This window comes from Pelodiscus sinensis, chromosome 12 (genome assembly GCF_049634645.1).
Source record: "Pelodiscus sinensis isolate JC-2024 chromosome 12, ASM4963464v1, whole genome shotgun sequence".
Taxonomy (NCBI): domain Eukaryota; kingdom Metazoa; phylum Chordata; order Testudines; family Trionychidae; genus Pelodiscus; species Pelodiscus sinensis.
This window is the reverse complement of record NC_134722.1, coordinates 28,858,646-28,868,144: the sequence shown is the minus strand read 5'-3', so window position 1 is coordinate 28,868,144 and position 9,499 is coordinate 28,858,646. Positions and strand designations below refer to the sequence as shown.

Genomic DNA, 9,499 nt, shown 5'->3' with positions numbered 1-9,499 from the left:
AGATGTGATGGCACAGGTTCAGCTCTGGCTAGCTGTCTTAACACAAAGCTGCCATGTATGTATTCTGGGTACATGTGTAGACTGCATGATAATCATAGCTTCATTTGCTATGTAGACATACCTGATCACAGAAAACAAGTAAATACAGTAATTAAAATGAGACAATAAGAGTAGCAGAACAAATGCAAAGCCAAATACAGAAGAGGGACATGGGTAGTGACCTGAGGACATATGGGGTTATCTGGGAATTAGGGATGTGAAAGATTAACCAGTAAGCATCACTCTTAACAGGAGATGCTTACAGGTCCTGGTTAACTGGTGGGGACTGGAGCAGTTCTCTGCCTGCCAGAAGGCCTTGCACATCACAGGCAGGGGCTGATCCATGCATCCATAACAACCCATCTGCAGCAGCCTAGGTAATTCAGATGCCCCTGCCCATGGCAGGCCTGGGCAGCTATAGGCATGAGTTGCTCCCGGTGTCTGGAGCAGCTCAGCTGTGTCTAGACTGACCAGTTTTTCCGGAAAATCAGCTACGTTTCCGGAAAAACTTGCCAGCTGTCTACACTGGCCGCTTGAATTTCCGCAAAAGCACTAACTTCCTACTGTAAGAAATCAGTGCTTTTTGCGGAAATACTATGCTGCTCCCATTCGGGCAAAAGTCCCTTTTGTGCAAAAGGGTCAGTGTAGACAGTTGTGATTTGTTTTGTGCAAAAAAGCCCCGATTGCGAAAATGGCGATCAGGGCTTTTTTGCGCAAAACCGCGTCTAGATTGGCATGGATGCTTTTACGCAAAAAGTGCTTTTGTGGAAAAGCGTCCGTGCCAATCTAGACGCTCTTTTCGAAAAATGCTTTTAACGGAAAACTTTTCCGTTAAAAGCATTTGCGGAAAATCATGGCAGTCTAGACGTAGCCCTCCTGTCTACAGCGGCTCAGGTGCGTCATAAGCATCCACCAATGTAGGTATCCGGAAATGTGGGTATCCCCGGCTCATTCTTGCAGATGAAGATGCAAGTATCAATTTTATATCTTCAGAGAGCTCTATCCGTCTGTTGAGACCCCAAGAATACTGCATGACGTGGGGGTGGAGAGAGACACAGCAGTCATCGTGTCAAGACACTGTAGGGCAGAAACAACTTTACAGCCCCACGTGGCAGAAAAGGTGACAAGGCTGCCCTTCATGGGCTCCTCTGCCCTAATAAGTGATAAGAATAAAACAGTCGTGGGGCTGGAGGGACCCTCAGGGAATTGGGGGGCGGGAGATGCCGGGGTCCTAAGTATGTGGTCTGCAGAGCCCCGTCACCCCTGTTTTGGGGGACGGGAACTGCTGGGATCACATGGTTAATGCTCCCTTGGGAGTGGCTGCTGGGAGCCCTGTCAGCTGTTTTGGGGTCCGGCGGGCCGGAGCGTTCAGGTGCCGCTGGGATCGGGCCCGCGATGAGGTCACCAGCGGCTTCCCGGAGCCTGGCGGCGGCTGTCGTAGGGACCTATGAGAAAGCAGCAAGCCCGGCGCGCGTGCGCGCAGGGCCGCTCCCGGGTGCGCGCCCCCGCCGCCCGCGTCTGGAGCGGGAGCGCGCCTTGCTGGCGGACTGTGCATCGCGGCCGGCGCGCTCCCGTGCGTGGCGGTGTCTTCTCGGCCGGCGGCGGGCGGGAGGGAAGGAGCGAGCGGTTGGTTCGTCGGTCGGGCCGGGCCCCAGCCGTGTCGGCGAGAGCCTCGCAGCGAGTCGCCCCGCAGCCGGGACGGTAGAGGGGGAGCCAGGCCGCCTGCAGCGTGGTCCCGCCCAGCGCCCACAGGTGAGCGGGGCGGGAGAGCGGCCGGGCGCTCGCTGAGGGGCAGGGATCTCGCGCGGCGGCCTTCCCCGCCCGGGCGGCCCCGCGGGAGGCTGGCGGGCGCCGCGCCCGGGAGAGGCCCCGGCCGAGCCTGGGGAGCGGGAGAGGCGCTGCGGCTGCGGAGGAGACTCGGGGCAAGGCCCCGCCGCGGCCTAAGCGCTGCCTCGGCGCCCGGCTTCCTCTTCCCGGGAGCAGCCGGCCCCAGGCCGCGAGGGGCGAGGGCGCGCGCGGAAGAAGCCCCGGCCCGCGCCAGGCCCCCGGCCCGGTGGCTGGGGAAAGTGAGCCTCAGGCGAGCTCGGGTCCGGGCGCCCGCCTGCCCGCCTGGCGGAGGCGAGCTCAGCCCTGCGGCCGGTCCGAGGCAGGCTGGAGCTCGCCTGCGGGCGAAGGGTTTTGTTTTGAGGCCATGCGTGGGACCCGGGGGGCAGGGTGGAGGCGCCGCTCCGCCTCCCGGGCTGCCCCTTTGTGAGCCCGGCGGCCGGCCTCGTTGGCTCGTGCGCTTTGTGTCTGTGGTGCGGGAGTGGAGCCGAGTTCGGAGCCCGCAGCCGGCCTGGCGAAGGTCAGCAGGGCCGGGCACGCAGCGTGTCTGGGAGCGAGCGGGTTTGGGGGTGGGGGAGAGCTGCTAAACCCTGTGTCAGTGGAACCAAAGGCTGGGGAGCGTCGGCCACCTCCCAGCACCCGTCCTCCATGAATCCTTATTCTATGGGCTTCAGTGAAAGACGGGATGCTGGACTAACTGGGCCAGTGATCGGATCCCGTATGGCAGTTCCGGTGAGGACATCCTCGTACCCCGTCTTCCCGGGGCAGGGGACGGTTGGACTGGGAGTCTATTATTCCGCCCTTCTTCCCTATGGTCCTAGATGAGCGCTTCCGGTTTGCACTTCCATTTCTTTCCTCTCCTTTAAAGTTTAAATTAGCATTGTCTAGTTGGTAGTGATATATTATTACAGTCTGCAGTAATGGACAAAATACAATAACCACTCATCAGACAGATCAAAAGTACAGAAACACAAGCGGGATAAATAGCTCCTTTGTACAATAGGCAAACATTTTATGAATTACTTTGTGGCTTATTTAAAGATAAAAATGATAAATTCCACTTTCTATGCCCTCCGTCCACAATACAGTCCTTTCTACTGTATTCCCCATTTGAGTGTAGGTACCGCTTTTCTCCCATGAGCAATTCACTCATAAGCTAAACAGTGTGAAATAGACTGTTTCTTTGCTGCATCCCAAAAGTGTGTGTGGGGAGGGGGAGGAGGAGAGAATTTAAATTAAGGTTGTGGCTTGTGAATTAGCAGCTCATGAAGGACATTCTGCACATTGGTTTCAATATGAAAGAAAGTATGGGAAGGATCATGGGATAAGCAGATAAATAGAGCAATGAGGCTAGCTAGCTCTCTTGATGATCAAAGGCTTGGTGGAGCCTCTTCTCACCTCTAAATCTTGTAAAGTGTGTCTAATGAGCCTGAAGGTTTGAGGAATTTGACTTACAACCCTTTTAATGAAGCACGTGCAGGAAATAGTGGTAGAGTATCTTCTAAGGTCTATAAATTATTATGTAGTCATTTGGGATAATATGAATCTTTAGGAGGAAGTGGTTTATTTAATTGTAAAAACTTAGAGAACACATGTAAAGTCAAGTAATTCAGATTTGCAACCTATTTTTATGCTTATCTGTTTATGTAGAAATTGAAATAATGGTATAAATAAGGTAATTGAATTAATCCGGATATAAACTAATGCTCTTATCCATCACTAAAAGGTGACTGTAGAAGTTCTCTTTAACTTGACACTTCAGGGGTAGCCGAGTGAATCTGTACAGGATACACTTAAAAACAACAAATGGTCTGGTAGCATTTTATAGAATAACAAAACATGTAGATGGTACCATGAGCTTTCCTGGGATCAGCCCACTTCTTCAGATGATCAGAGTTTTGAGTTTAGGATGTACAGACCCAAAATGAATAGGGGAGAAGGGAAAGGAGAGGAAGGGAAAAAAGGGGCAGGAACCAAGGAGCAGAGGGTACAAAAATATCAGGGAAAAACAAGTAGGCAGAGCTGGTAGCCTAGAAGCATCTAAAGATTGGATTGTTAAAGAGGCAGATAAGGATAGGATAGCAATTAGATAGGAAGGGTACTAACTCAAGAATCTACACAGACAAAGAGCTGGTGGCACCTTCACTGAATGTTAGGTTGATAATGTCCCAGCCATCCATTATCTCCACTGATGAGCTAGGAAGAGGTCTTCTGATTGGCTTCCTACAAAAATTAAAATTACTCCAGTCTGATTGTTTAATTTAAATGAAAATATAACCTGATGTAAGTTAAACTTCTGTGTCCTTTAGTTCTAAGAAGTTTCTTAGTAACAGGTAAAATTAATGTTTTGTATAATGACCCTTTCAACTAGTTTTCTGTGATGGCCAGGTTGTAAACTTCTGAGGTATACATGCAACTGTTATCTTTAAAGAAATGTTGTTCATTTCTTAACAGGGCACAGACAAATAAATGCCCCAGCATATGCTATGTTACAACATAATCAGTAGATACATGAAAATATGACTACCCAGTGCTGTCTGTGTGACATGTAATAGGACACGTTTATCTTATCTGTCATTCAGTTAACACACACTTGTAGGTGGCAAAGAGCTTTTTGATTTTGAACATTTCATACATATTGAAATTTACCTAGGAATATATTGTCAACATTTTTACACTAACAATTTTGCCAAAGTAGCACACATACAGCCACTCCCCGACTTACGGCCACCTCCACTTACAACCATCCACACTTATGACCAAAACGGTCGTATATACAGATCCAAGTTACGAACAGCGATCTGCGCTTACAAATAGCGCGGTCGCCATGTAACTCTATGGGATCCGGGTTACGAACAGTTCGAGTTACAGACCAAGTGTTGGTCTGTAACTCAGAGAGCGGCTGTACTAAATTTGCTCTTTTATAGTGCCTTATCTGTAGTAGCTCCTGAATTCTAATTCAGACTGTGCACTGATTTTTCTGTAAGGCTTTGGGCAAGTCATTTCAACTATGTGTCTCGTTACCATTATCTATAAAATGGAGATTCTTAACCATCTGACTATGATGTGAGGACTGGTTAATATTACTGAAGTCATATAAAGAGCAGATAAATACAATTAACCCTAAATGCATGTTCTTTGTGTCTTGTGAATGGAGAGAGGGGAAGGGGTATATGTCTGGTGGTGGTGGTGTCAACATTTGTCACAGGGTTGAATTTTCAATTGAATATTGAATTTCAAATTACTTTATTTCCCCAGTGAAAAATTCCCCTCCGCCCAGCATGTAAATAGTGTCAAAACTGCAGAATTTAGCTCACTTTGGTTTTCCATATTTGGAGATGTATCAAACACTTTATAATACTATGTATTTCCATATAGTAAAACTGATGCAAAATATATATATAGGCATGTACAACTTAAAACAATAGCTGACCATTTCTTCCTTTTGTCAGTCTGACCTGAGGTCAGAGTTCTCAATATTTTCCTATATTAGTTGATGACCATGTGAACACACAGCAAAGCAAGCAGAGGGTAGAACCTTGCCTTACTTTCATTAAGCTATTGGTGATGTCATCTGCTCTTGAAAGACAACAGAACTTTGATCTTCGGTCTTTGGTGTTGGCAAGTATAAATCCTTTCAGTTCACCTTTATAGGTTTGCTCTTGCATTTATTGTGCATTATACTAATTTTTTTAATGATTATACAGGGATCCTAAATCAGGCCCTAATACTGCAGTATGTAACTGCAACAAATTTTCAGATTAGTCAGTTAGTGTTGGGTTTTGAACACAGTGTACTCTAAATTGTGGATATTCTGAAAGGAAAGAATGTTTGAGTGGCATTTACATACTGTTTATGATGTATTTTTAGACAGCTGCACTCAGAAGAAGGGCTTCAGATATATGAAGGAAATGTCCATGTTAAGTGTGATTAATGTACAGACTGTCTAGAGAGTTAAATGATTTTGATTTACAAGGACAATTTTTAAAACTTGCTATTGATTGTAAGGGGAACAAAGCATCGAAGTAAATTAGCTTAACAGAGTTTTCTGTGGGTGGTGCCTAGCTTAATAATATAAGTATGTTGAATTGCTTATCTTTATTGTTCCTATTTGCTATAAATCACAGTCTTTGCTTCTGTATTAATAGAGAACTTCCTCTAAGCTTCACTGTGGTAAGCTGTTTCTTTAATAAATCTCATTAAAATTTGCTGTACGGTGAAACTTGATATAAGGTCTTGGTTTGAAAGGAGAATGCTGATAAACTTATCAGCATTTATATGCTTTGTCTGTTTTTATAGCTTTAAAATAGCTTAACTTCTAAAGTGCAAAGATTAATGATTATCCTTAATATTTTGAAAAGTAAAATAGTAACTTTTGTAATCCTTTTAAAAGTTATTGCCCACTGAGACAGTGTGCACAACATCCTGGAGGCTATGATCTATCAATCAGTGGGGTGATCCTCAAATTAAATGTCTGCGTGGGCCATGATATGGTAGATTGTTATGGCTTCATTGTGATTATTCTATTTTGCAATACGTTCTGATTAATATTTTCCCAAGTGTTTGCAGTTCTGAAAGCCTTTAAGAAACATGACATAATGAGAGTTCAGAAGTGAAGTTTTAAAAAGTGCTAATAAGAATAAACAAGAGTAAACTAATATCTTTAAATGTGTTGTGGTGATGTTTTTTCATAGATACACTTCAAATTTGATGTACAGCTTGCTACTAAGTAGGAATGTTAACGTGTATCAGTGAACACGGTTAACCTATAAGCCTGGGCTTATCAGTTAACCGTGGTGGTTACATCCCTTCTGCTTCCACTGCCTCTGTATCAGAGGTAGCGGGGCAGTGGGAGGTGGGAACTGGCTTTTTAGCCCACTCCACACGTGCACCACCTTGCCTCCCTATGCTGCTGCATCAGCTCCTGTAGAGCCACCTGTCCCCTCTCTCCACCTCTCACAAAGGCTGAAGAGTGGGGAAGAGGGAAAGAGAGCTGATGGGAGCCAGTGCTTGTGGCCAGCTTCCCACAAGTACTCACTCCCACAGGGCTGCCTGCCCCCCTGCATTGATGCCTCTGATAAAGAGGCAGGGGAGGGAGGGCGGCAGGTGGGAACCGATACATGTTTCAAGCTGGTTCCCCATGTTTACCAGCTCCCGCGGAAACACTTCCCCTCACGTTGCTGCCTCCATATCAGAGGCAGCAGTGGGGGGATGGGGAAAGTAAGTGGAAGCTGGTGATTGTGAGGGAGCTGGCTTTTTAGGTGGCTCTCTGTGAGCATCAGCTCCTGCCTCTTCCCCTCCGCCCAGCATGTAAATAGGTAACAGCTGAAACATTCAGTGGTTACACATTTACACAAATAAACATTTTAACATTCTACTACTGAGGGCTTGGTCTTATCATGAATTCTATGTGAATGAAGCGCTATTAATTTAGTGGAGCTCTGCACAGGAGTTTTCGGGTACATCTATACAAATTCAATTTAGGACCAGTGGCAGATTCCTTCTCTTAAACACAAGTTATACCAGTTCAAATCAATTTTAAAGCCAATTTTAATTAAGAATGTTCAACTTTTGCGTGTAAACAATCTTTTTTCTCCCCTCCTTAAAGTATGGCTCTGTTCCACTAAATAGCTGTAAAATGCCATTTTACAGCTAACAGTTTCGCTCTTCGTATATGTTCAGAGGCATATCTACTTATTTTTAATTACTAAAATATGATTTAAAGCTTTTTATTCCTTATAGCATTGTAGAACCAACATAGATGAGAGCTTAGCTTCTCATCTATTTAAAATACAAATTTTAAAATGTGCCAGTAACTTCAGAATGGCTATTTTTAATGTAGGCTTGCATCTTGTTCTTATGTTACTCTGTGATTTATCCTTCAGGGATATGTTACAATTTAAAATAAGGAACACACAGGTTTTGGAAAGGAGCTACTTATACGTACATCTTTTTGAAAGCAGAAGTTACGCTTCTATAGAAAAAATAACAAACACTTGGCTTTCTCAATTTCCTCACCAGTCATGGGAGTCTTTTCGTTAGAGGTCTGTCTTTAATTCAGGCTCTTAAGAGTTCCTTAAGTAATGCTGGCCTTTGTCATTATGGTCCTCACAGGTTTTTAAGAGTGGGCTGCTATAGTCTAAATTAGTAACTGTTGTTACCTGGCACCAATACGTATGTGTTTGAACTGCTACTTTTCTAATATGATGTACTCCTATATAAAGGGGGAATACAAAAGTAAGACTTCGGTGACAACCTGGCCTAGTTGCATTCTTTCTAAACCAATATCAGTTTATGAGGGATCCAACTGCTAAGACTCATGTGCTTCTAAGCTTTCTGGGTCTGGACAGTGACTGATCACTATTCTTAGCTCTGATCTACTCAGGTACATGTTGCAGGCCTGATATACTGTCTTGGCAGTAGAGACTTTGCAGGCTATCTGCCTAGATCCTGGAATTAGTGCTTCAGCCCTCATTTTGTTTATGTATACTCTCACCAGAGTGCCACTTTTGTGGTTTAATCCTTTTGTAGACTACTGATAGATAAAATAGGAAACATATGCTTTGTACTGGAACTAAATATACACTTTTCACTCTTTCACTATGTCTGTACTACACATCTGTGGCAGCGGCATGTAGTATACCTGTAGGTACATATCACTGCAAAAAGAATATTGTGTCCGCATTGCTCCACGTAGTTCCACTTATCAGTGAAAGGCTTTAGGAGAAATGAGTTAGTGAGGAAAGGCTTCAGCACCTTCTAACTGCTGGAACGTATCATTGTAACAAGCAGAGGCTCTGCCAGGGGGAATCCTTTTTCTACTGCCTTCCCATTCCTAAAGCCTTTTTTCCTGCTATCTGTCTTTCTCTGTGGTGTGGAAAAGCTCCAGTAGTGAGGAGGCATTGTAGCTGGGGAAACACAGCTTAGGTGAGTCAAAAATCATGTCACTCTTCAGATGGGTCTTTGCTCACTGCACCCTTAGTTCGAAATAAGATATGCAATTTGTATAGCGCAAATTGTGTGTATTATTTTGATTCAGTTTTGAAATGGCTATTTTGAAATTTGGCGCGTCTACACAGCGCCAAATTTCAAAATAACACACTATTTGGAGATATCCCTTGCCCCTCGTAGAATGAGGTTTGAAGTGTTGCTGAAATAGTGGGTCTGCTATATTTCGTAGTAAGCGGGCATGTTCGAAAGACCTCTGGTATCCTGAAAAAGCCTTGCAGGGTAGACATACCCTAAGCCTTGCCTCACCTTTTGAACTGCTCTTTATAACCTGGCTAGGACTACATGGATATACACTACATGCCCCTGAAAGAAGTGTTCAGTGTCGATGCATCCTTTGATAGAATATAAGATATGTAGACCAGTGCAAAAAAGGGGGGCTCTCAAGGAGCTGGGTGAGTATTGCCTCTGTATTTGGCACTCATTTGACTGCTGCTGGAAAGTTGTCCAATTTTGCTATATACAAGAAGAACATAGACAAACTAACACATTTACCAGGCATTGCTCAGGTTTCTTAAGGAGGGGCTCAGGGCTGGAGCTTAAGTGTGTGCGTACGTGTGTGCGCATGTGTGCACAGGAGGTGTGCGTGTGCGCGCGCAGAAATCAGGGCAGGGGCTTCGGGTTGTGA

At 45.2% G+C, this 9,499-nt stretch overlaps 1 protein-coding gene across 7 annotated transcripts in view; it reads left to right on the top strand.

Annotated features, from left to right (window-relative positions):
- Positions 1-1,537: 1,537 nt before the first annotated feature.
- SIAH1 (siah E3 ubiquitin protein ligase 1) overlaps positions 1,538-9,499 on the top strand; it is a 30,604-nt gene continuing 22,642 nt past the window's right edge. For 4 of the 7 annotated variants that reach the window (XM_075940221.1, XM_075940222.1, XM_075940223.1 and 1 more), the window contains exon 1: positions 1,538-1,791. The gene's annotated coding sequence lies outside the window, so the exon portion shown is untranslated. Of the gene's footprint in view, positions 1,792-1,889; positions 2,384-5,340; positions 5,485-9,499 lie in introns of those variants that run through there. The other 3 variants (XM_075940226.1, XM_075940225.1, XM_006121176.4) reach the window with 3 other exon arrangements.